Below are 12,785 nucleotides of genomic sequence, written 5' to 3'. Positions count from 1 at the left end.
CTTTTTCACTGACCCTCTGCTTTACCAAGTATGATGTCTTTCTCCAGGGACTGGTCCCTCCTGATAACATGTCCAAAGTATGTGAGGCAAAGTCTCACTATCCTTGCCTCTAGGGAACATCTTGGCTGTACTTCTTGTAAGACTGGTTTCTTCGTTCTCCTGGCAGCCCATATTATATTTAATATTTTTCATCAACACCATAATTCGAAGACATCAATTCTTCTTCAGTCTTCCTTATGCATTGTCCAGCTTTCACAAACATATGAGTTGGTTGAAAACACCATGGCTTAGGTCAAGCACACTTTAGTCTTTAAAGTGACATCTTTGCTTTTAAACACTTGTAAGAGGTCCTTTGCAGCAGATTTGCCCAGTGCAAAGTGTCCTTTGATTCCTGGACTGCTGTTTCCATGGGTGTTGATTGTGGACCCAAGTAAAATTAAATCCTTGACAGCTTCAATCTTTTCTCCATTTATCATAATGTTACGTATTGGTCCAGTTGTGAGGATTTTTGTTTTCTTTATGTTGAGATGTAATCCTTACTGAAGGCTGTAGTCTTTGATCTTCATTAGTAAGTGCTTCAAGTCCTCTTCACTTTCATCAAGCAAGGCTGTGTCATCTGCATAACACAGGTTGTTAATGAGTCTCCCTCTAATCCTGATACCAAGTTTTTCTTCATATAGTCCAGCTTCTTGGATTATTTGCTCAGCATACAGATTGAATTAATACAGTGAAAGGATACAACCATGACACACACCTTTCTTAACCTTAAACCACCTAGTATCTCCTTGTTCTGTTCAAATGACTCCCTCTTTATCTAAGAACAGGTTCCTCCTGAGCTCAATTAAGTGTTCCGGAATTCTTATTCTTTGCAACGTCATCCTTAGTTTGTTATAATCCGCAGTCAAATGCCTTTGCATAGCCAACAAAGCAGAGGTAAACATCTTTCTGATATTCTCTGCTTTCAGCCATGATCCGTCTGACATCAGCCCAATCATATCCCTGCTTCCACATTCTCTTCTGAATCTGGATTGAAATTGCAACAGTTCCTTGTCAATTGCACTGATGCAATGGCTTTTAAATGATCTTCAGCAAAATTTTATTTGTGTGGCATTAATGAAATACAATTAGTGATTAAAAATAAATAAGATGACTTTCTATTGACAAATACCATTTCCTTCTACTTAAACATAGTTGTTTGAAGACCCCTGCAGGACAAAATGTCCTGCTCAAAGTACCGTAACTGTAACACTCTAAATCTTCACGGTGCTTACAGGTTGTATCCGATTTCTTGATTACCATGAGGCATTTAGAAAAAGGGCACCAATAGATCAGAGCCTGAACACACCTGAACATGGAAAATAGCTTTTATTACTTATTATTTACAAGAATCAGACAGCATACAACAGGAAAAGTTCCATAATGAACAGTATCTCCCCTGGCTAAAAAACTGTCCTGTCTGGTCAGAGATGACGACTCTTAACCTCCCACCTGTTTGGTGCAATGGGTAAAGGATTAAATGGGACTTTACCTACTGCCAGTCTCCTCCTGGCCAGGTAGGAACACTTGGGTGGACTGTAAACTTGTGCTATCTATGTGTCCCCCACCCGCACCATAGCTGGGGAGACTAAGAAAACTTCCTCGTGCAGCTGTTTTTTACCCCCAGCCAAAATAACTAATTGTATCTTTTTAATCCTGCTAACAAACATCCTGCTGCATCATGCCCCTCTGACTTCCTGAGGACAGGAGATGGTTGGCCAACAATTATTCTTTTTGATCTTGCTAAAAAACATCAGGGCTCAGTGGGGATGGTGGTTTGTTCTGAGGCCTAAAGTTGGCAGCAGTGAGAGGAAAAGAGAAAACCATGACTTCCTGTCTTGTCCAAAGGATTTACTCCTCACAGCACCGAGTTGCCCCATTCCATCCTGATACCGAACTAACTCTCAGCAATTTGACAATATTGCATTACCATCTTGTCTCCAGTCTTGCTGATGGAGCATCTGTTATCAATAGGTTTTTTATTGTTTCTGGCTTAGTTTAGTTAGGTGATTTATTTTCTCTGCTTGTTTTTTGTGATTTTCCTAGACTCCAACCCTTTGCCTTTCATTCTGCAATTTTAGTATGATCTCTCTGTATGAATTTATTTTTATTATTCCTGCCCAGGAGGGCAGTGGTAGTTCAGTAGTAGAATTCTCACCTTCCATGAGGGAGATGTGGGTTCAGTTTCTAACCAATGCACTTCACGCACAGCCACCACCTGTCTGTCAGTAGAGGCTTGAGTGTTGCTATAGTGATAAACAGGTTTCAGCATAGCATCTAGACAAAGACAGACTAGGAAGAAAGTCCTGGCTACCTACTTCTGAAAATTAGTCAATTAAAATCCTATGGATCACAATGACCAGATCCTGTTGTGCATGGAGTAGCCATGAGTTGTGGCCAACTCAAGGGCTGCTAATAAAAACATTCTTGCTCAAAACTGACTATACTTTTTTTAACCCAATATATGACATACCTTTCATCAATTCTGGACAATTCAATCTTCATGTGTTACAATTAGCATTCCCCAATAATCTTCTTTCTGTTTTTTCATTATTTCAATATCACATGGAGTTTGAATATTGTCATTCTACATTCAATGTTTCTCCATTTTTAACATTTTAATTTTTTAAAATATGTGTATCTCTAGTTGCAAGGTTTCTCGGTTTTATTTTCTAAAATACATTTTTCAGTTCATAGTTTAAAAACGGAGCCGTGATGGTCCAGTGGTTAAGAGCTCAGCTGCTAACCAAAAGGTCGGCAGTTCAAACCCACCAGGTGCTCCTTGGAAACCCTATGGGGCAGTATTACTCTGTCCTGTAGGGTCACTATGAGTCAGAATTGACTTGATGGCAACAGGTTATTTATATTTAAATCTCCCCAAGGGAGCTTTAATTTCAAAGACTATATGTCTTTTTACTTATCTTTTTCTTTAAAATCTGCTCTATTAATTTTATTTATGACTTTTGAACATCTTTTATACATTTTTTCAGTTTATATAATTCATTTTTAATTTTAAATTGTTTAAAATGTATTTTCTGATCTTTCTATTTTCTTATGTTTTGGTCTTAACCCTCCCCTTGGTGGACCTTTTTCTTGAAAGCTTGAACTCATTCTCAGTTATTACTGTAGTGCTTCCCCTACTTCCTGGCCACCACAACCCCACCCAACTCCATGTGTGCATCGTATGTACCTTGTCTACAAATACTGCGGCAGCATTTCTACTGTTGCTTCTGCAGGTCTCTCAGGGATTTTGCCAGTTAAGGACCAGTGCTTACCTTCATTTATAGGAAGATGCACCCCGCATCCCAGATGTAGCGTATTTGTAGAAATGTATGACAGTCTTTGCGTTTAGATTACTTATGGGAGGCATGAATAAAGACCAACCTTCTTTGCTTGTCTGGGTTTGTAGACATATTTTTCTGCCTCTTTCACTGCAGGGAAAATTCCAATGTTTTGTCAGACTCTCAGTTCTGGCTTACTGCCTTGGGCAGGCTTAAGTCAAAGTCTGCTTTTCTCTGAGACATTAGAAGCGTGGCCACTGCTCAGTAAGGGATCTGTACACTTGTCCTGTAACCCTGATGCCCTGAGCACTAACTGTGAGTACACTGTTCTGGGTTTCAGTTCCTTTTGGTTTTCAAAACATATAAATAACACTACCTTTTTACTTTCAACTTTTTTCTTGAAATTCCTTCTTATTTTTTTTTTTAAGCTCAGCAACTAGGTTTTGTTTTTCTTTCTATTTTAATGTTATGTTTTATCTATGATTATTACAGCAACAAAATAAAATAAACTATATTATCATCAATAGGTTAATGGAAAATTTACTGTATTTTACTCACACGATAAAATACTTTACATTAGTTAGAGGTATATACCGCCACTCATCTGTCAGTTTGTCCTTTTGTGGTGGCTTGTATATTGCTGTGATACTGGAAGCTATGCTACTGGTATTTCAAATACCAGGAGGGTTACCCATGGTTGACAGATATTAGCAGAGCTTCCAGACTAAGAAGGACCTGGCGATCTACTTCTAAAAAAAAAAAAATATATAGCAATCGTCCGATATAGTGCCAGAAGGTGAGCCCTTCAATTGGAAAGCACTCAAAATATGACTGGAGAAAAGCTGCCACCTAAAAGTAGAGTCTACCTGAATGACATGTGTGGAGTAAAGCTCTCAGGACATCCATATGCTGGCGAGGTACGGCTCAAAATGAGAAGAAAAAGCTGCAAATATGCACTAATAATTGGAACATGGACCGTATGAAGTATAAATCAAAGAAAATTGGAAGTTGTCAAAAATGAAATGGAATGCTTGAAGATATCTTAGGCATTAGTGAGCTGAAATGGACTCATAATAACCATTTTTAATCAGACAAACATGGTCTACTATGCTGGGAATGACAAATGGAAAAGGAATAGTTTCACTTTTAAAATCAAAAAGAACATTTCAAGATAGGATTTTGCAAGACCAGTGACTTCTTCATTGCAAAAACTTTTTTTTTCCAACAACATATACTGCAACTATACACATGGAACTCACCTGATAGAACACACAGGAATCAAATTGATTACATCTGTGGAAAGACACAATGGAAAAGTTCAATATCATCAGTCAGAACAAAGTCAGGGGCCAGCTGCAGAATAGACCATCAATTGCTCATATGCAAGTTCAATTTGAAATTGAAGAAAATTAGAACAAGTTCATGAGTGCCAAAATACAACCTTGAGTATAATCCACCTGAATTTAGAGACCATCTCAATAATAGATTTGATGCGTTGAACACTAATGACCAAAGACCAGACAAGTTGTGGAATGACATCAAGAACATCATACATGAAGAAAGCAAGAAGTCATTAAAAAGACAGGAAAGAAAAAAAAGGCAAAAATGGATGTCAGAAGAGACTCTGAAAGTTGGTCTTGAACATAGAGATGCTAAATCAAAAGGAAGAAATGAAGAAGTAAAAGAGCTGAACAGAAGATTTCAAAAGGCTGCCCTAGAAGAGAAAGTGAAGTATTATAACGAAGCGTGCAAAGACCTGGAGGTAGAAGACCAAAAAAGGAAGAATGCACGCAGCATTTCTCGAGCTGAAAGAACTGAAGAAAAAATTCAAGCCTGGAGTTGCAATATTGAAGGATTCTATGGGGAAAGTATTAAAAGGCACAGGAAGGATCAAAAGAAGATGGAAGGAATACACAGAATCACTGTACGAAAAAGAATTAGCAGACATTCAACCACTGCAGAAGGTAGCATATGACCAAGAATCAAAGATTTTGAATGAAGAATTCCAAGCCACACTGAGGGAATTCATAAACAAATCTCCAGGAATTGACAGAATATCAATTGTAATGTTTCAACAAAAGGATGCAGCACCGGAAGCACTTACTTGTCTATGCAAAGATATTTGGAAAACAGCCAACTGGAAGAAATTCATATCTGTGCCATTCCAAAGAAAGACGATCCAACAGAATATGGACATTATTGAACAATACCGTTAATATCGAATGCTAGTAAAATTTTGCTGAAGATAATTCAAAAACAGTTGCAGCAGTACATCCACAAAAAAACTTCAAGAAATTCAAGCCAGGTGGAGAAGAGGATGTAGAACCAGGAATATCATTGCTGATGTAAGATGTATCTTGGCTGAAAGCAGAGAATACCAGAAATACGTTTACCTGCATTTTATTGGCTATGCAAAGACATTCAACTGTGTGGATCATGATAAATTGTGGATGACATTGAGAAGAGTGAGAATTATAGAGCAATTAGGTGTGCTTATGCTTAACTTGTACATAGACCAAGAAGAAGTAGCTCACATAGAACAAGAGTTACTGCATGATTTAAAATCAGGAAAGCTGAGCATCAGGATTGTATCCTTTCACCATACTTAAATCAATCTGTATGCTGAGCAAATAATCTGAGAAATTGGGCTATATGAAGAACACAGCACCAGAATTAGAAGGAGACTCATTAACAACCTGCAATATGTAGATGACACTACTCTCCTGCTGAAAGTGAAGAAGACTTGAAGCACTTACTGATGAAGTTCAAAGACCACAGCCTTCAGTATGGATTACACCTCAACATAAAACAAAAATCCTCACAACTGGACCAGTAAGCAACATTGTGATGACTAGAGAAAATATTGAAATTGTCAAGGAATTTATTTTATTTGAATCCATAATCAACACCCATGGAAGGAGTAGTCAAGAAATCAAACAATGTATTGCATTGGGAAAATCTGCTGCAAAAGAATTTTTGAAAGTGTTGAAATGCAAAGATGTCACCTTGAGGGCTAAGGTAAGCCTGACGCAAGCCATGGTATTTTCAATGGCAATATATGCATGTGAAAGCTGGACAATTAATAAGGAAGACCCAAGAACTGATGTCTTTGAATTATGGTTGTGGAAGTATATTGAATATACCCTGGATTGCCAGAAGGACCAACAAATCTGTTTTGGAAGAAGTATAGCCAGAAATCTCCTTAGAAGAGATAATGGCAAGACTTGGACTTACCTGCTATGGATATGTTTTCAGGCGGGAACAGGCGCTGGGGAAGGACATCATGCTTAGTAAAAAAGAAAACCAAAACTAAACCCACTGCCATTGAGTGGATTCCAATTCATAGTGACACCACAGGGTTTCCAAGAATGTAAATCTCTATGGAAGCTGACTGCCGTATCTTTTCTCCGCAGAGCCACTGGTGGTTTCAAACCACCGACCTTTTGATTAGCAGTTGAACACTTTAAGCACTGCACCACCAGGGCTCCTTTAGTAAAGAAGAGGGTGATCGAAAAAGAGGAAGCCTCTGAACAAGATGGATTGACTGGAACGATGAGATCAAATATAGCAATAATTGTGAGGGGCAGGACCAGACAGTTTTTGTTCCGTTGTAACTAGGGTCACAGTGATTCGAAACAGACTCAAAATCACATAACAACAACAACAAATGTGTATAACTAAATCGACAAGTATCAGTTGTGACACATGTAATAACATTTCAGAGAAAAGATTTTGCTGCAAAAAGCACATACAAAAATATGACATACTGTTACAGATAATGACTATAAAGACAATTGTAAAATCTACTAAATAGCCTATGGCAGAGATGAGGGAAATGCTATTCTGTGTGTCTTGCAGTTGTCCTTTGGTTCTGCTTGTGCATATTATTAAAATTAACAGATTAGAGCAATACGGGAAATAGTAATATTTATCAAATCTTGTGGGTGAATGCCCCAGATTACATTACAGCCGTCTATTGGATCCTATCAATTTTAAAAATATTGCATATATACTTCACATACTATTTTATGTTGAATTTTTCTGTTTCTTGGTACCTTAAATATTTTGACCTCTATTATTACAATTATTAGCTTTCAACAACTTTTGAATTTCAACTCCCTTTGACAATAAAAGAGAAGAAAAATCATCATATTTATATCTCTCAAATTTTCTTCTACTTCTCTCCCAAATATGTACATTGTTTTTAAAGCATGACAATATAATAGTAAACATTTTTATAAGTACATACATGAAAAGTTTTTACCCTATATTCCAATGAATCAAATACTTTCTTTTAACATTCATGAGTAAGGTCTCTATTGATTACTTGACTGACTAAAATGATATCTTAATAATTCATTTAAAAAATCATGGGAGCCATATTAGTATATGTTTAATAATATTTGCTTATTTTGTTTTTTACAGTTCAATGACAGCTTTCACATAAAAGTCATATGTCAGTTCTTTTCTTGAGAACCTAGCAGGCATTGGGCTTTTTTTTTGAATCTTCATTAAATAATTTATTTCTTCCTTCATGGAACATATCAAATATTTATTCAACTTCTACTATGCACTGGGAAACCCTGGTAACATAGTGGTTAAGAGCTACGGCTGCTAACCAAAAGGTCAGATGTTCGAATCCAGCACGCGCTCCTTGGAAACCGTATGGGGCAGTTCTACTCTGTCCTATAGGGTCGCTATGAGTCAGAATCGACTGGACCGCAATGGGTTAATATGCACTGGACCTGTTCCAGTTAATGAGGACACAATCATGCTAAAACAGAATGACGCTGTGGAAAATTGCGCTGCCAACATGATTTTAGCCTTTTTTTAATATTAAAAAAAAAAAAATTCTCTGTAGGCTGCTATACATTTAAAAATTATTTTTATATAAAATAAACTGACAATTTAATATCTCAATATTGGTCATACTGTATGAATTTTTCTGACTACTTTCAATTGGAGATTCTGGATTTCTTTATTACTGAAATTGTTTTTTTCAAATTCTGTCTTTAAAACATGTATTTTTAAAATTTTTATATTTCCTTTTCAGGTGCATATTTTGGGCCATTTTTTTGGGGGGGCAGTGGTTTTGGTTTTCATTTTTTTATGGTACTTTTAGGTGAAAGTTTACAGAGCAAATTAGTTTTTCACTAAACAAACAAAAAATCAAAAATGGTGCTGAAGGGGCTCATCGGTGGGGTCAAGGCAGACCTGGTGGCAGTAAGTTGGTTTCTCTTCTGCCAAGTGACAGTGGCCTGTTGGAAAGCAGCAGAGGCCATGTAGAGGCAAGGTGGGTGGGGGGTGGGTTGGGAAAGCATTTATCCCTGGTTACTGGGTGTTCTGCCCCCTGCTGGGAGCTCTGTGAAGTTGGCGACCCATACTCCTTGTTTGCGTTCCTTGGTGGCTGTAGTCCAAGACAGAGAATTTGTGTCACGTTAGCTGGTAGAGGTCTTGTACTCCAGAGCTCTCCTCTTTCTCTGTTCTCTGACAGTTTCTTATTCTTTTCAGGGCTTGATGGAGTTCTTTATTCCTTTATTTGATGCTTAGAGTTCCAGGATTGACGCTTGTGTCTGTTTAACTTAATTTTTCCAGTCTTTGCTGCAGCAGGATTGCATGGTTCTTCTGTCTATAGTGCCCTGTTGGCTCTGGCCTCTGGACCCTTTTTTTCTGATGTCAATATTCCAAATATAATCATAGACAACAAATAGAAGTGGAGATGGGTGAGAAAAGTGGGGCTTAGTAATTTTGGGATTGAATATAGTATAAAGTTTATAGGAAAATTAGATTCTGTTATAAATAAATATTGTCAAAATAGCACCTATAAAAATAGCAAAGAACAAAAACTTTCCAAAACATCAGAAAAACATGATGTAGACTCTTGGATAATAGAGTAGGTACATTTTTTTACCTTCCAAAATAATTAAATAAAATGCATAAATATAATAGCTTGGAGGTTAAATTGGAAAAATGGTTTGATTAAAAGATGGACTCCAGAAAACTTGATGAATGTAAACAGGTCAGTTACCACGTGGATGTGGAGAAAGCTATCCAGTCACCCTTGTCTCTAATCATTATTGCATCTCTGTTTATTTTCATGGAGTTGCAAATAAATTGGACAATTTTTTTTTTTTAATTTTCCAAATTCCTAAATAATTACTGTAAAGCAGGTATGGATAATTTTTCTTTTCCCCATATTTCTGTGACTTAACATGGCACAGTGGTTAAGCACTTGACTGCTAACCAAAAGGTCAGCAGTTCAAATCCACCAGCTGCTCCTTGGTATTAGACATTAATTTGGGGATAAAAAATGATTTTTAATATTTTCTTCAGATTTTTTTCTTTTTTTTTTATTGAAAAACAATTACACCTGTGGTCTACTTTTGAAAATACCTCTTCATCCATTGGTGATTTGTGTGCATGTGTGTGTGTGTGTGTGTGTGTGTGTAGTTCTAGAAAGCCCTTGGTTTTCGGTCTATATATGAGATTAAAATAGAAAGATGCTCAATTGTTCTAAGTTATTTAGCACCATTGGATGGGACCATTTTATGCCATACTTCTTAGAACTTCCCTCTTGCTATTCTTTCTGGCTATGTAAATAAGAGCATTAGAATTTCATCCCTGGTGGCCAGAAATAATGCATCCTACAACATCCAGAGTTTCACCCATTGATGCAAGATACATTGTGAGTTATGCTGAGAATTGTGATGACTCAAATTTTTTTCAGCTTGCAGGGAGACTCCTAGGTCAGAACAAAAGGACCATATTACTCACAACACAGGAAGAAGCATAAATATCAGCATATTTACTTCACTGCCTCAAAGTCCCATGGGGTGATTTAGAAGAGCCAAGATGGATGCCTTCACATGCACTGGGTATAATACAGAAGAGGAACTTCGAGCTTAGGAAATCTGAATCTTTTAGTCGTCCTAAAAAGATTTAGTTCTTTTTAAGGAAAAAAACGTGTGTCTTTAGCTCTGGCAGGAGGCACTTTGTCTTCCCTGGCTATAAGCACACCTGCCATTTGTCTATAGGGAGGCACTATCTCTGTCTTTCAAGGATGTACGAAATTCTGCCCTTTGCTCCAGAGGAAGACACTCTATCTTCCAAGACTGTAAATAAATCTGCTATTTTCTCCAGAGGGAGACACTATCTCTGTCTCCCAAGACGATTTGCTATAAAAATATACTTAAAAAGATAATCCAGAACAAAGAACAATCAGTACCTCACTCACAAAATGTAAAGACACATGTGAGATTCATGAAAAATTGCTTTTCAGCAATTTTTCACTGAATTCAGCAGAAAAGGGATTTATTAAAAGGATGATGCATAGTTGACAGAATCATACCAAAAAAAAAAGCTGCTAGGGAAGAGTCCAATGGCTCCTGCTCCTTTGTGTCAATACTTTCCAGGAACAAGGGCATCTGACTGGCACATCCTAAATCCTACTACTACATCTTTTCTGCCAGGAAATAATATCTGAAATATTTGAGTCTGTAGTCAAAGTATGGTTTTACCTCCAACTAATAATTGTTTACAAGGGATTTTGCTCAAATATAGAAATGAGTTTAAATAACTGGACAGATAGAATTGCAGGTGCCTGCTACATCATTTTTGACTAATATGAAATTTGAAGTCCATCTCTGTGGCTGACAGCATTTAGGCTCCCCTGATCTTTGCCCCCTGGTGTTCTACCATGAATATGTTACATTACAGAGCAAAAAGCTTTGCAGACATAATTATGGTTACTAATTACCTGACCTTAATATGGGGACATTACCTTGGATCATCCAGATGGAACCAATGTAATCACAAGAACCCCTAAAGCTGAAGCACAGGGCAGAAAAGGACGTCACAGAAATTTGAAACAGGAGAAAGACTCCATATATCATTACCAGCTTGAAGATGGGAAGACCCTCCCTGTTGCTGTCAAGTCAATTCCAAAGATGGGAAGAGTCATGTAGAAAAGAAAAAAAAAAAAGAAATCTGCCAGCAACCAGCGAGCTTTTAGGAGGATCCCAAACCCCAAAGGAGAACTGCAGTTTGGTAGATGACTTGACTTTACTCCATGATACCTTGAACAGAGAATCCAGTCACATTGAGCTAGACTTCTAACTTATGGAACTGTGAGATAACAAACTGGTCTTGTTTTAAGCCACCAAACTGTGGACATTTGTTATGGTAACAACAGAAAACAAATAAAACCTCTATGGTAGCTTTATCTAAGATTCAGTCCAAAACTCTCAGCATTGTTGAAAATGGCTCTCTCTAATGACTCCCACTTTATTAGCCTTATACATTGTGTAACTATCCACCATAACGTAAATTTCTAGACCACTATTTTTTTATGATGATTGCAAAATCAATGGCTACAGAAGGGTTTACAAAAATAACATTTTCTGTGACTTAAGTTTTCTCACTTGCAGTCTCCCCAATCCCCCCTCCCCCAGATTCAAGAACATTTATACTTTAAGAGATTGCATGATTTTAGCCCCATAAAAATAAATAACATGCTCACGCTGGCATTTCCTGATCATCGTTTGTAAACATAATCTATCAAACCCCAGATATGAAAGATGCAATTTTATCTAATCCTTCTCCACTTCTACAAATTGTTGATTTGTTGCCATAAAACTTTTTTTTTTTTAAATTAGTCTACTTTTTAACTTGAAATTACATAGATACCTGCCTGTAGTCTCACTTCAGACATTAGCTTGTGGCTATACACAAGTAAAATATGCTTATTGATACTCTTAAAATTTTCTCAACTTCTCTTTCTCCTTCCACCTCTCATCTTCCAAACCTTTATTGTGTTTTTGTTTTTGTTTTTGGGTTGTAGAGGTTGAAAAACTTCCCTTCTATATGTAATTGTAATGAACTAATCTGCATTTTGCCCTTAGGCTAAATATAAATAATAACGTTGTGTCACTCTGTATATCATGCACAGCAACATGCAAACATGTAAAATAAAACAAGATTTATTGAGGAAAGTTACAAGCAAAAAAAGAGCAGAGTTATCAGTTTTCTATCCTCTCATGACCTGACAAAGGGTGTTCTTGGGTGCGGCAGAGCTGAAACAGATGCACAGTGGCAAATAGACACGTCATAGACACCTACTGTGTCCAGGAGGAAGACTTACTCCTTTATAGCTCTAAGCGTTTTCATTGGAAAGGGAGGCTTGGGGTGCACCTACAACTACAAGCCAAAATAAATTTCAGGCTAAATAAATAGTTTTGGTACAAAAATCCAGGGCCCTTTGGGGCTCAAATATTGGAATCAACCAGAGGCATTGTACAGATCCAGTTTTTTATACCACAGAAAGCAGATATATTCTTTCTCCAGGTTAAATAGGTATTCTTTTCATACATTTCATAAGTTGATCATATTTGTGCCACACTAGAGTTAACTTTGGAAACCTGGTGGCACAGTGGTTCAGAACTCGGCAGCTAACCAAAATGTTGGCAGTTT

Source organism: Elephas maximus, chromosome 17, assembly GCF_024166365.1.
Source record: "Elephas maximus indicus isolate mEleMax1 chromosome 17, mEleMax1 primary haplotype, whole genome shotgun sequence".
In the NCBI taxonomy this organism is placed as follows: domain Eukaryota; kingdom Metazoa; phylum Chordata; class Mammalia; order Proboscidea; family Elephantidae; genus Elephas; species Elephas maximus.
The sequence above is the reverse complement of the archived record's forward strand: the minus strand, read 5'-3'. Positions refer to the sequence as shown.